The sequence below is a fragment of the Lepidochelys kempii genome, chromosome 3 (assembly GCF_965140265.1).
Source record: "Lepidochelys kempii isolate rLepKem1 chromosome 3, rLepKem1.hap2, whole genome shotgun sequence".
Taxonomy (NCBI): domain Eukaryota; kingdom Metazoa; phylum Chordata; order Testudines; family Cheloniidae; genus Lepidochelys; species Lepidochelys kempii.
The window spans coordinates 6,559,169-6,584,243 of record NC_133258.1 but is presented as its reverse complement, the minus strand read 5'-3'; the positions used below and the strand labels follow the sequence as shown (position 1 = coordinate 6,584,243).

At 41.8% G+C, this 25,075-nt stretch overlaps 1 protein-coding gene across 13 annotated transcripts in view; it reads left to right on the top strand.

Annotated features, from left to right (window-relative positions):
* NCOA1 (nuclear receptor coactivator 1) overlaps nt 1-25,075 on the top strand; it is a 359,657-nt gene that overhangs the window by 18,277 nt on the left and 316,305 nt on the right. Inside the window, exon 1 of one of the 13 annotated variants that reach the window (XM_073335582.1) lies at nt 3,160-3,247. The exons of the other annotated variants lie outside the window; for them this stretch is intronic. The gene's annotated coding sequence lies outside the window, so the exon portion shown is untranslated. Of the gene's footprint in view, nt 1-3,159; nt 3,248-25,075 lie in introns of those variants that run through there. 13 annotated transcript variants of the gene reach the window in all.

Sequence of the window (25,075 nt, the reverse complement as noted above, 5' to 3'; positions counted from 1 at the left end):
CCCCATTAAAATGGGGTCGCAACCCACTTTGGGGTCCTGACCCACAGTTTGAGAACCGCTGGTTTAGAGTACTTCTTTAGCTATTCTTATTCCGAGTGATCATTAGCTCTATATTATGCTTACTGGAGTTATAAAACTCATTTTTTTAATTCTGCTGAATTTTTTGTTCACTTATGTTGTCCAGTTTGTTTTTAGTTCAATTCATTTCCCTATTTTTTCTTGTCGGTATTGTCACGGAAGCATGATTTTCAGCCAGGGAGGGGTGAGGAACTGGAGGAGGATCCAGGGATCTGGTAATTTTTCAGGAAACCCTGCTCCTCTTAGTATCATGCTTGTACCCAAGAATGGTGATCAGATTATTCTCTTTTCAGTAAAATGTCTGGCAAATGACTGTTAAAGATAAACAATAGTGTTAGACTGTGTTATACTCTTCACATCTCTTTCAACATTACCTTTAATTTCATCCAGGGATCTGAACTCAAAGCTATACAAACACTTTTTTAATGTATGGGCAACAGTGACACACAAATTATGTGATTTGGCCCAAAGTCACACAGCATGTCTGTGACAGCTGGAAATAGAACCTAGATCTCCTGACTTGCAATCCTGTGCTTTACCCACAAGACCACCCTTCCTTGGTAGTACTGAAGTCTGAACTTCCAGTCCAAAATTGTATATGTGGAGCCAGACATTGTAGCAATTCATGATAGAGCTAGCAAAATCCCTTTGCCTCTCTGTGGTGGTCTTTCTTTTGTTTTTGTCTTAAAAAAAAAAAAGAGAGAGAGAGAGAGAGAGAGAACCCCAGGGATACTTAATCAGCAGAAGCCTAAAATATTTTCTAATTAAAATGGGTATTTTATATCTGCTCCATGATCTCATAACATTCACTCTCCAGGATAATTCTGTTTTTCTTTTCCTTTTGTGTGGCCGAGTGGCAATACGTTTTACAAATAAAACAAAACAAAACCCATTCCTCTTTTATTGGGGGGGGATGGGGAGAGGAAAATTAACTAACTATTGGACTGACTTTGAAGCGCTGAACAGCTCCAGCTGCTACTGAAGTCAATAAGATATTGTAGGTGCTCAGCATTTTTGAAAATCAGGCCACAGATATGGTAATATTCCTTTACTGACAGACGCATTAAGACATAAGGATGCTGGGTTTACTGCAACTATAGATGATAGTCTCTAAAAAGGAAAAAGTTCATTCTTAACGGGAACATCTGTACAGTTAATCATCTTAGTAATTCATATAGAGGAAATGTACGAAAGAGCTCCCCTGCGTTGGTGCATTTTGCATACTAGTGAGCACTTTTATCATATTCATGGTGGGCAAACATAAAATGGTTTAGAAATGCCTATTGCAGCTTATGAGCAGCAAAGCTGTAGAATCATAAGGCTATCTCTAAAAGTGATAGTAAACACAAGCCTTGTAGTCTTGTTCCCAATGCTCAGTGCTGATGGCAGGGAAGGGAGACAATTGTACCCGGGCCCTGAGTTCCAGGAGCCCCCCAAAACATCTGTGTAAATAAAGTGAAATGGGACTAAGCGAACACTATGTACTAGACCCCCAAACTTCTCTCAGTGGGCTTGCCAATGTTCAAACTATTTACAAATCTGTTTCTGTTTTGCTTCTAAAGCTCTTCAGCTCATATAATTGCATTGCCCCTTATGTATAGTGGATTATATATAGTCAGGTTGCAATTGTAATTCCACTTGCTCTCAGCAATAGGTGACATAACTGTTGAGGTACAATGAACAAAGACCAAAGTGCTATTTTTTTTTGGTAATCTGCTGCTTTTAAGAACAATGGCTTTGTTCATAGTATAGTTGTTTAATTGTAGAACTGTAGTTTATTATAGAAGTTTACTCAAGGAAAAAGTACTGAAAGCTTTTATCAAATAGTTCAGATGGCAGCAGAACTTGTCCTTCCACTTGTCTTTATAGCTGATATTAAGCATTGTTCTTGTGACTGTAGGACTGGAGAATCTAACCATACTGGATTTTCTACTATAATAGGGCAATTGTAGATGTAGCTAGAAGCTTAAGGTGAAGTATCTCGTGTCAGAGAGGTGTCATAAAACAGCTATATAATAAGAATAAAATACGTTTTTGTGTATTTCTCCTAGAATTTGAAAACTATTTATTTACTGTCTAAATAGTTTGTATGGCTGCTGTTACATGTGTAATACAACTTCTTAAATAGATCACTTACGGGTGTATGGTTACATAAGAGTGGCCATACTGGGTCAGATCAGTGGTCTATCTAGCCCAGTGTCCTGTCTTCCAACAGTGGGACAATAGGAACAAACAGTACAGAGAATTTATCGAATGATCCATCCCCTGTCATCCAGTCCCAGCTTCTGGCAGTCAGAGACTTAGAGACACCTGGAGAATGGGGTTGCGTCACTGACCATCTTGGCTCATAGCCATTGATGGACCTGTTCTGCAGAAACTTATTTCATTCTTTTATGAACCCAGTTATAATTTTGGCCTTCACAAAGTCCCCTGGAAGTGCCAATAGAAATGTCTTTAGAAGAAACTATAGTAGTCCAGTTAAGCTAGTCAGAAAAGTGCAGGACTTTATTTATCAATTATTTTATTATTTATAAAAAGAAAAGGAGTACTTGTGGCACCTTAGAGACTAACCAATTTATTTGAGCATAAGCTTTCGTGAGCTACAGCTCACTTCATCGGATGCATACTGTGGAAAGTGTAGAAGATCTTTTTATACACACACAACATGAAAAAATACCTCCCCCACCCCACTCTCCTGCTGGTAATAGCTTATCTAAAGTGACCACTCTCCTTACAATGTGTATGATAATCAAGGTGGGCCATTTCCAGCACAAATCCAGGGTTTAACAAGAACGTCTGGTGGGGATGGGGTGGAGTAGGAAAAAACAAGGGGAAATAGGCTACCTTGCATAATGACTTAGCCACTCCCAGTCTCTATTCAAGCCTAAGTTAATTGTATCCAATTTGCAAATGAATTCCAATTCAACAGTCTCTCGCTGGAGTCTGGATTTGAAGTTTTTTTTGTTGTAATATCGCAACTTTCATGTCTGTAATCGCGTGACCAGAGAGATTGAAGTGTTCTCCGACTGGTTTATGAATGTTATAATTCTTGACATCTGATTTGTGTCCATTTATTCTTTTACGTAGAGACTGTCCAGTTTGACCAATGTACATGGCAGAGGGGCATTGCTGGAACGTGATGGCATATATCACATTGGTGGATGTGCAGGTGAACGAGCCTCTGAAAAAACATGAAAAAACCTTTATTATTTATAACCATACCGTGGGTGGGCTATACCTGCCTTTGACAAATACCAGAGGGATCTGCCTCTTTTTCAGATATTTTAGTAATACTTGACTCCTTTATTTGGCATAATAAGCGATCATTGAATTGCTAGTACCTGCTTAGTGTTGGTTAAATATAATTACTACTCTATATTTACTGGATGTTCATGGATTGTATAATGCAATGCAGCTTTATTTTGTACAAATTAAACAACTGTGATGTTTTTCTGTACCTGATCTCAAACTGAGAAAATAACACTCCATTTTTAGGGAAACACTTGGCACAGCAGTTGGAGAGGTTGGAGAACGCTTTGTCCTGCTGTCAAGTGTTGAGTCATATGGTGGGCCTGAGAGTGCAGCTTTTCCTGGCCCTGAGATAATCGTTCCCCTTCTGCTGCATTCTGCTGCTTGGTGCTTCATGCCCTACCTTGCCTTGCTTAATGGCTTCAGGAAGAATGGTGAACGGGGTATATGGTACCAAGGTGCTGAATAACATCACAAACACCCCAAAATGGGGGAGAGAGTACCAACACCTGCCCCCACCGCAACTCCCTTTCCAGCAGCCACTTGCTGCTGGCATCATAAACGTAAATTATCAACGTTTTGTGCGGTTAAAATTTCAGCTGTAATGCTATTTTCACACATGTATATAAAATATATTTTTTGCCTTTAACCTGATCTTTGTTTGGGAGAGAGCCTCTTGTGCAGTCTTTTATACGTCAGTTTCATAATTACTGAATTTGTATATATTCCAGCAGAATCTTTGTGAACTTTTAAAATTGTTTGGACAAAAATCATTAGGGTATAACTAGTATTTCAAAGATGTTTTAAATTATTGCTGTGATTGAGCTTTCCACGGAAAAATGTCAGATGAAAAACTGCATAGACTTTGAAGCCAAAGTCCATATTAGGTATGGCCATGGGTGTGAGGAGCCTTGAACTAGAGTCTTAATTTCTGTGGCTGCTGAGTCATGGTAACATGTGGCATGCTCTATATAATCAACATGAGAATTTTACACCTTGCGTTGCCAGGGTAAGGGAGCTTTATCAGGTTGTCAGAAGTCTGGTTCTACAATAGAGTGTTAAAAGATCAGCTTTTAATTTGCCTATTGTACCTTGACAAAAGCCAGGGTGTTTGAGCAAGTTTTGCATTTTTCAAAAGAAAGTTAATTACCCGTGTTGTAAAGTGTAGGATATTGTTGCTGTTGTTACATACGGTATTTTTATAGTGGATTGATTGTTTTGTAAGTAATACAAATGCACAGTTATACTAACTTGATTGAGAGATGAGCAGAAATAGTACAAATAACTGAAAAACCACAGCAACAGAACCTAAAATGCTCTGAAATAATGCTTTGCACCTTTATTTTTCTTCCAGTTGTATGTAAAGCCACCTAGCCTGGAGCTCTGGAAGCATATACAAATATTTAATATACAAAACTAAAGATTAAAATCCCCAAATACAACAACTTGTTCTTCTCATCCAAGACAACCCTAAGAAAGAAAATAAAACTGCTAACAAAATAGCTTCTGATATCTGATCACCCCGTAATCCTCAAATGCCCCTGAACAAAATCCGGAAGAAATACATTAGCTTTACAGCATGTTCTGATGGTCAGCAAATCTAGGCTTTGCTAGGAAAAGGGGGAGCGACTGAGATTGAGGACACCTTGCAAAAAACATTGTGTCAGCAGTTCCCTCTTTTTATATTGGCAGTTGTTGGCCAGTGTTCAGTGGCTGATTGAAACTATGGTGTTATTGCATCCTGTGAGAAAAGTGGACCCTCAGGTATCAAGGTAGCACATGTTCAAAACAATATCTTTTAAATTCTATCTGAAAACAAATAAGTAAATACTTGTCCGTGTAAAGGGCCTAGCAAATGCTGATGTTAAGTAAACTATAACTGGAAGCTAGTGCTGACTATAGTGTGTTGATGTGTCTATTCAATATCTTCATCAATGATTTAGATAATGGTGTAGAGAGTACACTTATAAAGTTTGCTGACCATACAAAGCTGCCAGTGCTTTGGAGGATAGGATTAAAATTCAAAATGATCTGGACAAACTGGAGAAATGGTCTGAAGTCAGTAGGATGAAATTCAATAATTACAAATGCAAAGTACTCCATTTAGGAAGGAACAATCAGTTGCATACACATAAAATGAGAAATGACTGCCAATGAAGGAGTACTGCAAAAAGGGATCTGAGGAGTCCTAGTGGATCACAAGCTAAATATAAGTCAACAGTGTAACACTGTTACAAAAAAAAGCAAACATCATTCTAGGATGTATTAGCAGGAGTGCTGTAAGCAAGACATGAAAAGTAATTCTTCTGATCTACTCCATGCTGATTAGACCTCAGCTGGAGTATTGTGTCCAGTTCTGGACACCACATTTCAGGAAAGATGCGGACAAATTGAAGGAAGTCCAGAGAAGAGCAACAAAAATGATGAAACGTCTACAAAACTTGACCTATGTGGGAAGATTGAAAACACTGGGTTTGTGCAGTCTGGAGAAGCGAAGAGTGACGGGGGACATAACAGTTTTCAAGTATACAAAAGGTTGTTACAAGGAAGAGAGAGAGAAATTGTTCTCATTAACCTCTGAGGACAAGAAACAATGGGCTAAAATTTCAGCAAGGGCGATTCAGGTTGGATGTTAGGAAACTTCCTGTCGGAGTAGTCAAGCACTAGTTAAATTGCCAGAGGGGTTGTGGACTCTCCATCATTGGAGATTTTTAAGAGCAGGTTAGACAAACATCAGTCAGGGGTGGTGTAGATAATACTTAGTCCTGCCATGAGTGCAGGGGGCTGGACTAAATGACCTCTCGAGGTCCCTTCCAGTCCTACAATTCTATGATTCTATGCTCTCAAGAAGTACCACTCAAGAGGGCAGCTACATTCTGCATCAATATAAGAACATAAGGGCAGGTCTACACTACTGCTTAAATCTATCTAACTTACGTTGCTTAGGGGTGTGAAAAAGACACCCCCCCCCCAAGCAACGCAAGTTACAGCGACCTAAGCTCTGCTGTCCATGCGGCACTGTGTTGGTGGGAGGCACTCTTCCGTTGGCATAGAGTGTCTTCACCAGATGCACTACAGCGGCATAGCTGCATCTGTGGAGCTGCACTGGTGTAGCACTTAGAGTGTAGACCTGTCCTAAGTGACCTTAAGTCCTAGCTTCATGCTGAGCGTATGACAGGTGCACCACAAATCTTGAGATGATGAATGCATGGTTAACTCATAACAAGCTCTGCATCCAAAAGAAATTGTCCACTTCTTGCCAAATGCAGATGGAGAAGGGGACTCTCTTGGTTACAGTTGTTTCACCATCCAGGATCTAACATGAACCCCAAATTGAAGCCACTAACAAGCAGCAAGTACGTTCTCTCAATCTGGAGGACCAATATGCTTTCTGTGATCCCACAATATTCTTGCCAGCAAGTTTAAAAAGTATGGATTGGATGAATGGACTATAAGGTGGATAGAAAGCTGGCTAGATTGTCGGGCTCAACAGGTAGTGATCAATGGCTCAATGTCTAGTTGGCAGCCGGTATGAAGCAGAGTGCCCCAGGGGTCAGTTATGGGGCTGGTTTTGTTCAACATCATCATTAATGATCTGCATGATGGTATGGATTGCACCCTCATCAAATTCGCGGATGACACTAAGTTGTGGGGAGAGGTAGATACGCTGGAGGGTAGGGATAGGGTCCAGAGTGACCTAGACAAATTGGAGGATTGGACAAAAGAAATCCGATGAGGTTCAGCAAGGACAAGTGCAGAGTCCTGCACTTATGATGGAAGAATCCCAGGCACTGCTATAGGCTGGGGACCGACTGGCTAAGCGGCAGTTCTGCAGAAAAGGACCTGGGGATTACAGTGGATGAGAAACTGCATATGAGTAGACAGTGTGCCCTCGTTGTCAAGAAGGCTAACGGCATATTGGGCTGCATTAGTAGGAGCATTGCCAGCAGATTGGGGGAAGTGATTATTCCCCTTTATTCGGCACTGGTGAGGCCACATCTGGAATATTGCGTCCAGTTTTGGGACCCCACTATAGAAAGGATGTGGAGAAATTGGAGAGGGTCCAGCAGAGGGCAATGAAAATGATTAGGGGGCTAAGGCACATGGCTTATGAGGAGAGGCTGAGGGAATTGGGCTTATTTAGTCTGCAGAAGAGAAGGATGAGGAGGGATTTGATGGCCTTCAACTACCTGAAAGGGGGTTCCAAAGAGGATGGAGCTCAGCTGTTCTCAGTGGTGGCAGATGACAGAACAAGGAGCAATGGTCTCAAGTTGCAGTGGGGAAGGTCTAGGTTGGATATTAGGAAACACTATTTCACTAGGAGGGTGGTGAAGCACTGGAATGGGTTACCTAAGGAGGTGGTGGAATCGCCATCCTTAAAGGTTTTTAAGGCCCAGCTTGAGAAAGCCCTGGCTGAGATGATTTAGTTGGGGTTGGTCCTGCCTTGAGCAGGGGGTTGGACTAGATGACCTCCTGAGGTCTCTTCAAACCCTAGTCTTCTATGATTCTATTTCTTCTGGTTGTCTTCCCCCAACCCATGAATACCAGAGGAATACCTCTGTCTTGTCTGAGTTGTTCCTCAGCCAGCTAGCCCTAGCCTCAGATGGCACACTGAGTGAATTGTTCAGCTGCATCAGCCAGGACACATAACTGGAGCTCTGTTGCCACTTTATCAGCATTTTAGAGACACTGTAGCCTAAACAGCCTCATTATGAGGCCATTAGGATGTTTGAGAGAGAGGTGATGCTGTAGAACTCCTGTGGTATCCCGCGAGGCAGCCCGTAGGGCAGAAGAGCAATCACAAAGCACCTGTTTGAGGACTATTCCTCTTTTAGAGAGGTCAGTCAATCAAAGGCCAGGTTGACACTAGGAGTGCTTTCAGTATAACTGTACCAGTATACTATAACAGGAAAGTGCTCCTAATGTGGATGCAGCATATACCAACAAATCTGCTTTTGCCAGAAATAAGCTATAGCAGCAAAAGTTTAATTGTGTGCATAATTTATAAACAAACTGCATCTACATTAAGGACCTTTGTCAGCCAGAGATCACACCTTATCACACCCCTGACCACCATAGCTGTGCCACCAAAAGTTTATAGTCTACACCTGGCCTAACCCTGTTAGGGACTTCAGATGTGTCAACTGTACCTCATGATCATTGGTGTCTATATGGTGCCTTCAGTCCAAAAATTCCAAAGAACTTTACAAACATGCATGAACTTGCCCTTGCAATGTCACTGAGGGGTAGGCAAACAGTATTTCCATTTTAGAGATGACTAAACTGAGTCACAAACCTCAAGTGACACACCCAAGGTCTTGCAGTGAGTCAGTAGCACAGCTTGGGTGGCACCCATCTGTCAGAACTCAATAATTTTGTGCCTTAACCATGTGGCTGACCTTCCTCCCCAAAGGAAACTTGTTCTTATTATTCTGGTTTGTGGTAAGAGCTTAAAGCATTTAACATGTGTTCAGTGTTGACTTAGGAGCAAGTAAGAAAATTAGAATAATTTAAGGATTTTGGTTCATTTGCTAAAATGACAAGTGCATAAGCTTTCAACAGTTAAATGTTTCCTTTCTTATGCAAATTAAGAAATGGGTCTATTGTAATATTGGAGTATGTGTGACATCCACTGAGTTTTTCAGCTGAAATCTTGTTGAACAATTAAGAAAGGAGCTAAAGAATTGCTTATTTTAAAAATAGTGTCTCTATGTACATCTCAAGGGATGTTGTGGAGACACCAAATTTAAGCAACTCTCCTCTTATCCACTGATAAAGCCCATGAAAAATTTTGTTTTTCCTCCAGACAAGTGTTTACATAGTTTAATCTTAATTTGTGAGCAAAAAGAGTAAATTACGTTTTAAAACAAATATCTTAAGTATATTGGAGAAATTACAAACAGGAAACCACAAAGAAATGTAGCCCATGACATGAATTTGAGAGAGGCTGGAAACTTTCAGAGCTTCAATGATTTAACCAGTTTTTTCTAGAAAACAGTAGAACTTAAAACAGTTTTGAAAATCTTCTCTCACTGTAACTAATATTGAATCACTAGTTCCAGCAATAGTGTCAAGGGCCAGTTGGCCCTTTTAAGGAGAATCAAGGCCTAGCTTTCCCATGATGGCCCTCTGAAGACTTAACTGAGTCAAGGTGGTTTTCCCAGGTGGCTGGTAATGGTGCTTCTGCACCCCATAAAAAGGCTGCCTGAGCTCAGTTGGGGAAGAGCTCTCGGGAGGAAAGTACCTCTGATGAGAAGAGAGACAAGGTGGGTGAGGTAATATCTTTTATTGGACCAGCTGCTGTTGGTGAGAAGGACAAGCTTTTCAGCTTACACAGGGCTATTCTGAGAAGAGGTTTGTAAGGGGGCATCCCCCGAGGGAGTATGTCCTCGGGGAGGGAACAGGAGTAGTCATGGGGAAGGGAACTGAGAGTTCCAGAGAGAATGAGTCTGTTTCCCAGTTGCCAGGAGCAGGAGTATCTTGAAGGGAAGGAATCTGAGGGAATGTCTACACTGCAGCTGGGAGCGAACCTCCCAGTGCGGGCACGCAGATTCAAGCTACCTGGGCTCAAGCTAGTGAGCTAGCAATAACAGTTGGCGTTCAGGCCTCTCAAGTGTCGGCGGCTCAAGTGGACTTACTGGTGTGAATCTGTCTACTTGGGGTGGGAGGGTTGCTTCCAGCTGCAGTATAGACATATCCTGAGACTGTTTCCAGGAGGAGTGAAGAAGAGTATTCTGGGAGAAGGAATCAGACTGTCCCCCAGGTGAGGGAGTAGGGTTATCTGGAAGAAAAGGAACCAGCGATTGTTTCCAGGAGAAGGGAAGAGGACTCTTGAAGGGAGGAGCCAGAGGTCACTGTCCAAAGCTAGATGCACTGACTGCAGCATGGTGGATACCCTGGGGGTTCCTGAGTAAGATCTTGCTTATGTTTGTGTTAATTTATGATGTCATTAAATGAGGCCCTCCAAAGGGGGGGCACTCTTTGATACAGAGATTTGTTTGGACTGGCCTATACCTGGCTTAGGGAAACTATGGCAAGGCTTGCCTGCAGCACCAATCCCAAGTGCTAGGGGACGTGCAGCAAGAAGTAGAGCATCCACACAGAGAAAACGAAATAAATATTTTTAAAACCTGTTTTTAAAATTTAATATTTACTATCCAAGGTCAAACTAATCCCTGTAGTCTATTTTTCTTAAAGGAATAAACACTTCAAATCTATTGGTTCCACCTCACAAGAAACAATATAATGTATGCTAAGGTTGAGAGAGGCTCACTTCTATAACAAAACAGACTTCAGCTGCAAGCTTCTCAGGGGTTATTTTGGACTGTTTGAGGGAAAGAATTGTCAAAACATCAAGTACCTAACTTGTGTAGTTCTCTTACAAACAAACGTTATGCATTATTGATTGGAGAAGTTCTGATCAGGGAATTACCAGCCTATTCTAATGGTGAAATATTAAATATAGCTCTCTTTCATGCAGAATATCAACTGGTAAATCTCTGGTGTTTTATTTTTTAACTAGGGTGGCTTCTCCCAGGGGTCTCTCACTTCTTCCCTCAGTCTTCTGATTTTGCATTGTAGCCACTCTACCTCTGGAGAAGGAAGTCTGGATATGATGCTGTTTCACTGTTGGCCAAAGAGGATCACTTGAGTCAGAGTCCCCTTTCAGTCAGGCTGTGTGAATTGCCTGTAACTCCTATGTTACAAACTAGTTTAGGAGTTGTAACCAGTGGGTTCAGTGGCTTCCAACCGTCTGTGAGAGCTCCGCTTGTGACAGATTGGTAGCTAGCTGTATGTTCGACACAGTGATGCCTAGGGATCCACCGCTGTCAGGGCACCGTTGTGCCAAGCACTGTAGAAATAGAGTAGGAGAGAGTCTCTGCCCTGACAGAGCTTGCACGCTAGACAATAGGGACAAAGAGTAGGGGGGAGAGAGAGAGAGCCTATATACCAATCGCTTTGTACCATTTCCTGGTACAGTTCATTTTATTTTCAGTCAGTTAGTTGTAGCATCTGTTCTTCTCCCTGCAGTTGCCTAGTCCAGTGTATTTTTAGCTGTCCTCTATGCTGATCTAGTAGTTAGAGACAAGAGTAGGAACCAGCAGCAGCCCACCAGACAGCTCTCCATGGACCACTACCAAGTGGATCACAGACCACAGTTTTTGGGAGCCGTTGCAGTTGAGTCAGAGTGGATATAGGTTCTTCCCACCACCACTGCTCTTCTTCTCCGCTTGTCTCCCCACTTCCAGGATAGCCTACCTTCTCACCCCATGGCTAGGTTGAAAGCATTAAGTTACCAGCCTATTCTAATGGTGAAATATTTACTCTAAATGTGGTTTGTGTCCAATGTGGCTAATGCTCTTAGTAACTATAGCAGCGAAGTGTTTTGCCCTTGCATGCCTTCATGTAACCAGATCAGCGCTGTTTCTATTGGAGCTTAATCCCCCTCCCCAAAGAGTGTCTGTGTAAATGGCTTGGGTGGCCCTCCTTCCACCCCAGCATTCTATGCAAAAGACTTTCCAGCGTGCATTGTTACATATGCGGCAGAGTGGATCATCTGTGGGCATATGATCTACTGCAGAGGCATGATGGGCCTGCTGTACGTGAGGAAAACTTCCCCCAGATTTTAACTGGTTTTAAAATCAGTTCAGCTAAACAGATGTAATTGGCTGGCGCTGTAGTGTAGACGAGAGTTCAGGCAGCTTGAACAATTTCAAATGAATGTGTCTCTAAACCACCTCAAGCTGGTTTTGCAACTGGTGTGGTAAAAAATGGTTGTGGGCTACACAATGGCTCCAGCAAAATCTATTTCGCTGAGCTGGTTTTAAAACCAGTTGGAATTTTTTGGGGAAGATTTCCCAGCATAGATGGGCCTGTGTGTTACATGCTCAGATTTCCCCAGCACGCATAACTAGCTACAAACATGGTTAGGAATTGTGGTTGGTACAAATTCACGAACACTTGACACATGACTGTTTTGGGAGGAGGCAAAATGCTGCTGTGTGGGCACAATTCAAATGAGTTTGCTGTTCCCACATTAGTTGAGTGTCACAAACTGGTGAAGAATATCACCAATTGATTTTTACTATAGACAGGGTATGACTCTAATTCCTCTTTTACTAGGCCAGCACAGAGCTGGAGTTCTGGTCTTGAACACAGATCCTTGGCTTAGGAGCACAGTGTGCTGCAACTAGACTGCTTGGAAACTTTTGCAACCAAGGGAAACTGTTCAGGGAATTTTTTTCAAAAGCCAAAGCGTTTTCCCTTTAAAAGAATAGGTGTCACTTTAAGCAGATGTATGTTAAGGTTAAACTCCTCTAATCTTTATTACATGTCAGTATAAAAATGCCCTCTGTAATATGACCCAGCAGTTCATTGAATGCTTTTGCTAAACCAGTTGGGGCACCTCTGTTTCAGCAGAAATCTGTTAAATAAATAGCCTTTGTGCATAGATAATATTGTTGCAGTTTATTCTCTTTGGTTTGAAAAGGTATTTGGTGATCTATGCTCTATTAACTTTTCAAAATAAAGCATAATTGCAAGAGATTCGGTATGTCCCCACACATGACCCTGGCCAATATTAAAATATGATTACTTGGAAACATGCAGATTCCGTTGAAGTCTCCTTTTCTTTGTTCTGTGCCTTCAACTTTCTTTAAAGAAAATAACTTGAAATTTATAAGTGTTAAAGAAATAGTTTTCTTAACGCCTTGCACAACCTATGTAAATTGCTGAACCACAATTTGCCTTGTTAAATTAGGATCATTACCATATCAAGTCAGTAACTACGCAAGCATTTTAATGTCAGTTCTAATTTATTCTGTGACTCTTGTCACTTTCATATTCAGGTTCAAAATATTTATAAAAGCTTGCTGCATATCATTGGTATTGAGCATTCAGAGTTTGTTAGGTTCCTCCAGGCAGGCACTGTGTGAGCAAAGCACCTAGCTTTTGAAAAGCTGTTCTTTAGGGGGCACCTAGTAGTCATTGTGGCAGGAGCAGTGTGTGGGGTAAGAAGAGAAGCTGTAAAAAGCCAGCTGCAGAGCAAGGTGGGGCCATTTCCAGGCAGAAAATGGAGTCTACTTTGATTCCATACATTTTGGTTTTTCTTTTTTTCACTGAAAGAGGCAAGAAGAGACAGGGAACGAGGAGAGGAAGAAAGGGCAACTGAGGGAGAGTAAGAGTATGCTGTGAATGGAAAAGAAGGTAAAGAGAAGGCAATGAGCTACTCAGTATTGAAGCTGATGAAATTGATTTTATTTAAACATCTAACATTGTATATTGCATTTCCCTAGAAAGCCTCTCAAAGCTGTTACCTTATGTTAGAAGGGAAGAGTCTAGCATGATTTTGTTGTATCACAATCACTTCCTCTAGTCAGGCATGTAACTTGATTAATGGGACAGGTTTCTTTGAATGAATGATCAAATCAGCTATGTATGTAACCATTACATAATTGTGTAGTTGACAGAGAATATAATAATAATGCAGATCTGCCATCAATATAGCCAGGTAAACAAGAAGAATGTTGCCAGGCACAGTAATAACCAGGGTGGGTTGAAACTGTCTGTCTTTGTACTGTCCAATGTGACTTATGCGGTGGTGCAAGACAGGAATATGTACTTAAATTGAATACTACAGAGGTATGTAACATTCTTCCCTCCCTCCCCCTGCAGATTTGAAGCCCTGTTACTGCAACAAGGTCCTGAATTATCAAAAGTTGATCATCCTAACCAGCAGTATTGATCTGTGTAGATACAGTTTGTAGTAATTGGCATTGGGTCTCTGGATTTACAGTGATACATAAGGGTTTATTCCTCTTTTCTGTTTACTTGGTGGGGGAACATAAAAGGCATTTGTGACCTTGTTTGTTTAGATGACAAATCAGTTGTCCTTGTTGCCAGTGCCTTGATGTGAGATACTTAGGCTTTATGAGAATTACAATGAAGTGGTGTCTCTGTGGATGGTAGTATACTTGACTGTGACTTCTACTTGGGTGTACAATTCTCCTGTCCCCCAGCAAAGGCTCTGAGTCCTGCTGACCCTCCCTCTGGCTATTTTTGCAGACTGCTCGCACCACTCTTGGGTTGTGCCAGATGGTTTTTGCTGGAGAGAGAAGCAGAATACCTCCCTTGAGGCTAGACCTACTGCTCTGCAGCCTACTCAGGCCCTGCTGGCCTTAGAAGATATGATCGCCTGTGTGCATGGTGCTGGCCAGACAGGCTGAGTAATAAGAGCACACTAGTGGATAATACTTCCGTGAATAGAATTCTTTAGATGATTGTAAAGGCTAGGAAAGTAAACAGAGCCTTTAGGAGGGGTTAGAGGGTATAGGTTACAGTGCATTTATGAAGGTGTATTTTTCTTCAGCTCTCTTCATCCTGTCTGATCTATCAGGTCTAGCTGAGTGGCTTCCCTGGTGTCTGAGAGTGGGGCTTTAAGAGCTATCTGATGCTCAGTCCCGACAAGACTGAAGTAGTGTTAGTAGATTCAGAGAAACAAATGGAAAAAGGACAGCATACATCAGTTCTCCTGTTGAAGGGCAAACACTTTGTCTGTCTGTCACTTGGAATTTGGAGTTGGGAATTGTATGAATGGTCAGAAGGGGTTGCTGGAATAAGAGGGGAGTAGGTAAAATTAAAAAGAAATTGAGGGCAGTGAACAGAGGGAAAGCCTAATGGAGGTGGGAGGGAAGGGAGAGAGAAATAGCATATACCCAGAGGATTTGTCTTCACTGCCAAAAGTGAAGTGGTAGTTATAATTTCTGTAGTCAGCCTCACTTCAGTACCTGGAAAGGGTCTGGAACAAATTATTAAATCATTTTGTAAATAGCTAGAGCTTAGTGGGGTTACAAAGAATAGCGAACATGGATTTGTCAACAACAAATCTTGTCCAATCAACCTAAATTCCTTCTTTGACAGGGTTATTGGCCTAATGGGGAAGCTGTAACTGTGATATATCTTGGGGTTGGTTTTTTTTTGGTGTTTTTTTTTTTGGTAAGGCTTTTGATACAGTCCTACACAACATTCTCATAAGCAAACTATGGAAATATGATCTAGGTGAAATTTACTATAAGGTGGGTTGCACAACCAGTTGAGAGATTGTCCTCAAAGAGTAGATATCAGTGGTATGCTGTCAGACTGGGAGGATATATCTAGTGGGGTTCTGCGGGGGTCAGTCCTGGGTCTTCAACTAGTCGATATTGTCATTAATGACTTGGATAATGGAGTGGAAAGTGTTCTTTTAAAGTCTGTAGATGACATCAAGCTGGGAGGGGTTGCTAGCACTTTGGAATACAGGGTTAGAATTCAAAACAACCTTGAGAAATTAGAGAATTGGTCTGAAATCAATAAAATAAAGTCAATCAGGACAAGTGCAAAGTGCTACATTTAGGAAGGAAAAATCAAATGCACAGAACTACAAAATGGGGACTAACTGGTTAGGCGGTAGTACTGCTGAAAAGGATCTGGGGGATATAGTGAATCACAAATTGAATAAGTCAACAATGTAACACAGTTATAAAGATGGCTAATATTCTGGGGTGTAATAACAGGAGTGTTGTATGTAAGACATGGAAGTTATATATCCCACTTTACTTGGCACGAATGAGGCCTCAGCTGGAAAACTTTGTCCAGTTCTGGATGCCAGACTTTAAAAAAGATGTGGACAAATTGGAGAGTCCAGAGGAGAGCAACAAAAATGATCAGAGGTTTAGAAAACCTGACCTGTGAGGAAAGGTTACAAAAATTGTGCATGTTTAGTCCTGAGAATAGAAGACTTGGGGCTGCTAATAATCTTCAAATCTGTTAATGGCTATTATAAAGAAGATGGTATTCAATTGTTCTCCATGTCCACTGAAAGTAGGAAAAGTAATGGGTGTAATCCACGGCAAGGGAGGTTTAGACTAGATATCAGGAAACACTTAACTATAAGGGTAGGTAAACTCTTGAATAGGCTTCCGAGGGAGGTTGTGGAATTACTGTTTTTGGAGGTTTTTAAGTACAGGTTGGAGCAGACGTAAACACGGGTCAGGGAGGTCTAGATTTACTTGGTCCTGCCTCATTACAGGGGGCTGGACTAGATGACTTTGAGGTCCCTTCCAGGATGGTTTCCAGGATTCAGTGCTTAGGCAATCTTGTCCATTTACAGAACTTGGGCATTAAATGCATAGAACTATGTTAATTTGGTGATAGGGATATATGCTTAAATTAAAAAAGGCAGCAAATTCAAAAGTTAATGTTTTAGTAATACTAATCCTTATTCACATGATTTTTGATTACTGGTATGGCTGTTAAATGATATAGCCTACACAATGTGCTTTGATAATTCTAGGGGTATGTCTACACTAGAAATGCAAGTCAATCTATATTAGGTAGACTTACATCCGCCGCAATAATTACTGCAGTGGTGCATGTCTACACTACTCTCCTTGGGTTGGTGGTGCTTGTCTTCACCTGGAGTGCTTCCACTGACCCCTAAGAGGAGCAGCGTGGAGAGCTGAGAGCCCAGGCTCCCAGTGGGCGGCTCTCCCCCCATTCCCCGCTGGGAGCTGGGGAAAGCCTCACAGGGCTTCTCGGCACCTCCCCATTCCCCACTTGCAGCAGTGGGAAAGCTGCCTGGGGCTTCTTGGTGCCTCCCAGTGCCGGGCTGGGAGCTGGGCAGCCTTGTCAATTTCACAGCTCAGGAAACTGACATGGCTGCTCAGCTCTGGGTGAGGGGGCTCCTGGGCTTCTCATCCTGGCTCCAGCTGCCCAGCTCTCCAAGGGGGCGGGGGGGCAGCTGGGCTATAGCTACCAGAAGCAGGGCCGTCCCTAGCAATTCTGGGGCCCTACGCAGCCCCCTCTTCCCCCCCCCCCCGTGGGGGTGTGGGGCCCCAGGTCTCTGCGGTGGGGGTGGGGCTGGGGCTGGCTTGGGGGGGCTGGGAGGGAACCACCCCCCAGCACTCACTGGCGGCGTGGCTGAGGCCGGGTTGCTGCACTCCCACTGCTGGTGAGTGCAGGCCCAGCTGGGCTGCAGAGCTCAGGGGAGTGGAGGCAGGGCTGGGGCAGAGCAGGGGCGGGGAAGAGGCAGGGCCTTGGGGAAGAGCCGGAGTAGGGGCTGGAGCAGCACGCAGCTGCGCAGGGCAGCAGGAAATTTGGGGAAGTTTGGTGCCCTACGCAGCTGCATGCTTTGCGTATGGGTAAGGTCGGCCCTGACCACAAGGCAGCCAACAGCTGACGTAAGGAACTCAGTGTCTACACAGACTACACCGACATAAGCCTTACACCTCTCGTGGAGGTGGAGTTATGTCAGTGTAGTAGGGCACTTACATTGGCAGAGGAAGGCTGTAGTGTAGACACTGACCTAATTATATCGACGTAAGATGCCTTACATCGACCTAACTGTGCAGTGTAGACCAGCCCTAAGAGAACCTTAACTTTTCCGTCTGGCTCTTGTTTTAATGTAACCTTTGCTTTTTTTTTTTTAAATAGGTTCTTATTTAAGCCTAGTATTTCAGACTTTCAAGTAAAGTTGATGTAAAAAAAAAAAAATCATCCCGTGTAAAACAAATCTGCATTTAAACTAAGGAACATCAGTTTGAATAAGGAATTATGCTGAAAAGCATGCAACTCTTGCAGCATTGTTTTGTGTCAAGGTTCCTCCCCCACTCTGAACTCTAGGGTACAGATGTGGGGACCTGCATGAAAACCTCCTAAGCTTACTTTTACCAGCTTAGGTTAAAACTTCCCCAAGGTACAAATTAATTTTATCCTTTGCCCTTGGGATAACCACTGCCACCACCAAACTCTAACTGGATTTACTGGGAAACATAGTTTGGACACGTCTTTCCCCCCAAAATTCTCCCAACCCTTGCACTCCACTTCCTGGGAAAGGTTTGGTAAAAATCCTCACCAATTTGCATAGGTGACCACAGACCCAAACCCTTGGATCTGAGAACAACGAAAAAGCATTCAGTTTTCTTACAAGAAGACTTTTTAATAGAAATAGAAGTAAATAGGAGTAAAGGAATCACCCCTGTAAAATCAGGATGGTAGGTACCTTACAGGGTAATTAGATTCAAAACATAGAGAATCCCTCTAGGCAAAACCTTAAGTTACAAAAAAGAGACACAGACAGAAATAGTCATTCTATTCAGCACAATTCTTTTCTCAACCATTTAAAGAAATCATAATCTAACACATACCTAGCTAGATTACTTACTAAAAGTTCTAAGACTCCATTCCTGTTCTATCCCTGGCAAAGCAGCATACCAACAGACACACAGACCCTTTGTTTCTCTCCCTCCACCCAGCTTTTGAAAGTATCTTGTCTCCTCATTGGTCATTTTGGTCAGGTGCCAGCGAGGTTACCTTTAGCTTCTTAACCCTTTACAGGTGAGAGGATTTTTCCTCTGGCCAGGAGGGATTTTAAAGGGGTTTACCCTTCCCTTTATATTTATGACATTTTGTATTTCAAATTGTATTTCGTAGTAATTCTGACTTCACTAGAGACTACAGCAGTGATGTCAGCCAGGATTTATATGTTCTGTCTGTCATCAAAATTATAGATTGTAGCGAGCGTTGCCAGAATCCTAAATTTTATTGGTGATCGTAGTACGTTGCTGATGAAATTCTGCAAAAAAAAGACAGTTTGGAAATTCCAAGTAGGGTGTGTTGAATACTATATTGAAGGGTAAAACCTTTCTGTTTCTTTTGAAAGCCCTTTGAAGTCAGGGGGTAGAGCTTTATAATAGTAAGTGTGCTTTCTCAATTGTTGGTCTTCTAATGTATTAGCATCGCTTCCTGCTGTGACACTATCCAGATTGCATCCAGCAAGTTGGCATGATGATATGAAATGGGTTATTGTAGCTGTAATGGGGCCATGAAAATTATTTGGAAAAGGATCAAAAAGAAAAATTTCAAGAAGGAAAAACAGATATGATACCAATAGCTGTGAAAAACTGCTTTTGTTTGTTTAATAATATATACCTGTCAGGAACTGTGTTCACCATGAAAGCAGATTAGACTCCAAAAAATTCAGCAAACTAAAATAAGCTCACTATTCATTGCACAATCTTTTAAAATAGGTGATGTCCAGATTCTGTGATTAAGATAACAGTATATTACAAGTGGGAGTATTCTTTCAGTGTAAGAGCTTCCTTCATTGTTGTCAATATGAGGAGGAACATCATGGAGTATTTCAGAGCTGGTAAGTCTGTATGAGTAAATAAAAGTAAACTAGAAGTTACTTGTGATAGGACAGAGTGAAGAGGCCTATAATGGCCAAAGTTTAGAAGAAATGGGAATATCAACAATATTTGCTTGAATTATAGATGAAGAGATGTGGTTTAAGATGTGTAGAAAAACTATTATAGCTCCATTGAACCCAGTGGAGTTATGATAGTTTACACCAGCTGAGGATCTGCCCCAGGGAACTTATTCTAGCTGGTGGAGATGGTGCATGGGAGAGATATGAAGCTCACTCAGGAGAACTGGGAAATGAAGCAGAAATCTAGTACTTGAGGAGCACAAGTAAATTGCCAAAGAACAGTGAAGTGATTGAGGGGGAAACTCTGGTGGATCTCAAGTACAGAAGTGTAGTTGTACTCTGGACTTTGACATGATTAAGAAGTTAGTGGAAACTTCAGGATGGGGGTGAGAGCCTATTTGTGGTTGAGAGTGAGGAGACAGCCCATCTCATTATGGATAAATTTAAAATTTAGAAAGTTTAGCACTTAAGGAGATATTGAAAGGGAGGGAATTTCAGAGATGTTCCAGGTGTTTGTACTGACCTCAGATATTGCAGATGAACTCTATCTCAGCACAGTAAAAGATTTTATTTCCCCTCACCCCAGATTGGCTTTACCACTTTAAACCAAACAAATACTGTTAATTGGGACTGTGTGTTTTAAAAGTATATATAAAGATTTTGCTATTTAATTGTGTTGTAGAAGATGCAAAGGGAGGAAGTAAATAACTTTGTGGAGACAAATGAGTGGGGAAGATTCAGAAAGGGTTAACAGCTACCGCTAATGCATGTAGCTCAAGAGTAAATACATACAAAAAGTAAGGTGAATATTTGACAACTTCAGCTATTTGCTACGAGTTATTTCTTACAGAATCACAAAAAAACAAGTCTGTTTATATTGGAATATTGCCTTTAAATCCTTACAGAATTATACAAGCAGCTGTGCTCAAAAGTGGGGTGTCACTTTGTACATTGGTTGGTTATGAAACACGGCAGCGTAGGCCAAACACCACATTTAAGAGCACCTGTGTGATAGCATGGAGTATCTTCATGAGGAAGAGATCAGCTGAGGATTATTGGCTGATAAGTAAAACAAATCAAACAAATATTGAAAATAAAAAGACAGCTTTTTAATTTAAAAACAAAAAGGAGGTAGGGGACTCACTAGCTATGAACTTGTTATGCAATGTGAAAAGTCAGTGTGTTTGTGGGCTTCAAGAGACGAGACAGAGTAGGAAGGTGATATAGATCCTTTCTGAAGGCAAATGGTGATCTAGACCAGTGTTTCCCAAACTTGGGATGCTGCTTGGTACGTCCCTCGGCCCATGCTGCTTCCCGCAGCCCCCATTGGCCTGCCGCGGTTCACCGCGGCCAGTGGGAGCCGCGATTGGCTGAACCTGTGGTCTCGGCAGGTAAACAAACTGGCCTGGCCTGCCAAGGGCTTTCCCTGCACAAGCGGCGTCCCTAGTTTGGGAACCACTGTTCTAGACTACTATGTGCAATTATGGTTATCTCAGTATCAGCGAGCTGCCAACACGGAGGAATTCAGTGAAAAGCAGCAATTGCCTGAAAGTTTGGGGGTGTTAAATTATGAGAAAGATTAAGAGTAAACATATAGCTTAAATAACTCACTTAAGGAAAAAGGGAGGACTGAGAGATGTAATCCTCTGTATTTGAAGGGTGTTAACACCTGTGATGGAAGAGGATTTGGATGTTGGGGTTCAAAGTAGTATCACTAGAGCTAATGGAATGAAACTGACTGAAGGAAATTGTACACTGAGTACTAGGAAGTGTTTCCCAATAGGTGGGCTTATAGGATACTAAAATAGACTCAACCATGAAGTGGTGCAAGCTCTATTATGTGAATTAACAAAGCACTGGAGAATAGACTAGAGGAACAATCATAGCTTGATTGTGGGATGAACAAAATGATTTAATAGAGCTTTTTGCTCTCTAAATTGACCTCTGTGGGTTATATAACCGGCCCTATCGTTAATGAAAATTAAATTACCAGGAAACGGGCAGAGCAAAAAACACTCAAAAGTTGGTTCTGTTTAACTGTCCCACTCAGATGAAAAGAACTTTGAACCCCTTCTTAGCTCGCCAGTTGTCTCCAACTCAGAGTTGAGAAACTCATTCTTTCTGGAATAAAGTCTTATCTCTAGCCATGCTGGGTATCCAAAAGAGGAAAAAAGTAGAAACTTAATTCTGTACAACCAATCTCCTGTGTTACATTGCTTATCAACTTCTGTAGTTACGTGGGTAACCAACTTAAAACATACTAAAAAAAATTGTACGACATTAAATTGATTGGAAAAAAGCACGTTCAGTAGCCAGCCTACCTGTAGAACACTGTGTAAAGAGGAGATTAGATGGACCAGAATAGCAGTAGCCTGCCAGAATTTTGAAAGACAGTGAGTAGGAGGCCAGTAATGGGACCAAAACCAATGTCATATAAATGTTTAACTCACTGGAAACTTTACTTACCAAACTTTCCTTCCAGTCCCTAGTCTGACACTCCTACACACAAAAAGTGATCAAGGTAAACTCTTGAAGGCCAAAAGGAGTATGCTTATGGTGCTGAGTATTGCAGAAAAGCTGGGTATGATAAATACTCAAAAGTAAAAACGCCTCCATTCCATTTGGCAGCTTGCTTGGCAGTTTCTGCAAACAGACCAAAGGCTGAATGGCCCAGGGAGCCTGACTTCCACTATTGTCCTGAGAGTTAGGAAGAGGGAGGGATAGCTCGGTAAGGGGGGAGGGATAGCTCAGTGGTTTGAGCATTGGCCTGCTAAACCCAGGGTTGTGAGTTCAATCCTTGAGGGGGCAGTCTGGGGCAAAAATTGGGGCTTGGTCCTGCTTTGAGCAGGGGGTTGGACTAGATGATCTCCTGAGGTCCCTTCCAACCCTGGTATTCTATGATTCTGTGTTCTCATGGATAGTGCACTCCTACTGGGATGTAGGAACAGAACCCAAGTCTCCCAGCTTAGCCACACACGCCCTGTCTGACTTTGGACACACTATCTACGCTGAGCCTCAATTCCCCATCTGTAAAATGAGGGTAGTGCATTAATGATCGTGAGATGAGGACCATATAACTACCTCGATAGACACCATGTCACTGATTATTTTAAAAGCAGTGTGGGAAAACTTGAATTGCTTCTGCCTGTACTCAACTTTTCTGTGGTTAAAGAAGACAGAAAGCCACACTTCACTATTACTAATTTCCCTTAAAAAAAAAAAAAAAAAACCAACAAAAAACAAACCCCAAACTTAAAAGCTGCCAGAGCAGTTTGAATACCCTCCCTGCTCCAAATAAAGGAGTAAATAGAGTTCTAGTAGAATATTTCTGTTATGGAGAGGAGGCCTACATTTAAAGTCACCCTGTTCTTCTCTTGATTTCCTACCCCCCCCTTTTAATTAAAAACATTTGGTTAGGTCTGTTAATTCAGTTGTGTACAGCATGTAAAAGTGGTTACTAAAAGTAAATAAGTAACAATTATTTTATCAAATGAAATAAGTTTCACCCATATCACTGATCAGGGATGAAAATGAACACAATGATAAAAATTGCTTAGAAAGACTGAAGAAATAACAAGGACGGTGAAAGAGTAGAAATAAGTGACTTAATCTTCTAGAAGGCTTTCGATCTCTTGGACATTAGTCTCTGATGCAGTAATGTAAGCAGCTGTGGTATCGATATGAGACACACAGTTGCGTTAAAAAGAGGCCCAGAGATGAAGGTCAAAGTTAGCAGTAAATGGTTACAGATTTTGTACGAGGGAGGTGGCAAGAGGAATGTTACAGGAAATTGTTAACCTGACCCTAATCACATTCAAACTGTATCAGCTAATTCTGAAAGTCACTATGTGGCCAGGTTTATAAATCTGCAGGTGAGACAAACTAATTTGATTATAATATATTAACCCAATTGTGATACTGTGTCCAAAAAGACATTTAGAGGAAACCGACATGAATTAATAGGATAGCTTCTGCAACTTACTGTAGAATAATGTGGAGTAATGTGGCTAGAAACTTGGCAAATGGGGATCATGCTTTTAAATGGTCACAAATTACAAAACACTGATCAGGAAAAGGATCTGGAGTTGTTCATTTAAGGAAATTTGATAGCCTTTTTAAAACCTGGTAAGAAAGCAAAGAGTACTGGGATGACTAAATAGCGTCCAAATTGGAAGAAATCTTTGACCACGTGTAAAGACTAGGGGGACAATTCTGGGCCCCGTATTAGAGAAAGGATACTGAAAAATTGGAGCAGGAAAAATATAAAGGAGCAAGCAGGATGGCAAAGACCAGGTTTGGAAAATTTAAGCCCTAAAATTAAGTTTCAGGAAAAATATGAGGGATTGATATCAAGGGAAATAATGATGCAGCCTTTACTTTACCAATTACAGCTGCTCCCACTGTCATTACGAAAGAAGAAATTGAGGAAGCATGTTTGAGACTTTTAAAATGTTGAGATGTACCCAGAAGAAGGATGCCACAACAAACTTCCTGAGATGGCAAAGTCTAAAACAAGAGGGCAAAAGTGGATGCTGTGTATAGAAGAAGCTACCCAAGGTAGCTGTAAAGGGCATGACCCACCAGAAAATATCCTCCTCATAGTCTGGGAAGTGACTCAGAGGCAGGCCTGCTTATCTAGGGAAAAGGTCAATCTTCTGTGCAAAGTGCCAAAGATCTGAATACTAGGGAGATGGGGTAGGGTCAAATGAGCAGCACAGCTGGTGTTGCTGGAGAGAGGAGAGTCCATGCAGATGAGCTCCCACAAACTCTGTCTTGGAGCTGTGAAGCTTGCAAGAACTAGTTCAGCCTTAGGGCTGAAGTGAACTCATGCACAGCTCATGGATATGGAGTTGTACAGTTCCAGCTTAAGGGCTAGGGGTATATTGAAGGCTTTGTTTTTGATTCTCATATTGGGTTGGTTGCGTGCGGGGGAATAGCAGCATCCCTGTCTCCTGTAGTCAAGGGTGGACTGTGAAGAGTAGTTGTCAAGCACTAGTACTTTTCTTTTGTCTGCTCTCTGAAACAATATAGAAATTTTGGGGCATTGGAATACTGAAATTCTTCTTGGCTCACAAGTAAGATCCCACTCTTGTGTTAGAATGTCTGGGATTGTACTGAGCACTGATAGTAAGCCTTCAAACGGATCGGGAATTCACTAATCTCATAGTAGAATCAGGCCTTTTCTCGAAGGTTTGTTGCATGCTGAGAGCTTGTCTGCACTTGTGGGTACAAGAGCATTTGTATCTTTCTGATCTCCTCAACATCTTAACCTGCAAAACCATTCTTGTGGCCTACGAATGAGCTTGAGTGCAGACTGACATGGATGAGTTGTAAAGGTGGGGAAATGATCCTTTCAGCTGCTTCCAGGAGTGTGAATCTGCTTAAATAGCTGCTGGATCTCAGGCTGATGAGTTTGTTATATTAGGATAATAGATCCTGGTCTTGAAAAAAATCTACTTGCCTGGGGTAAACAGAAATCTTTCCTGGACAAAGGTCATCTCA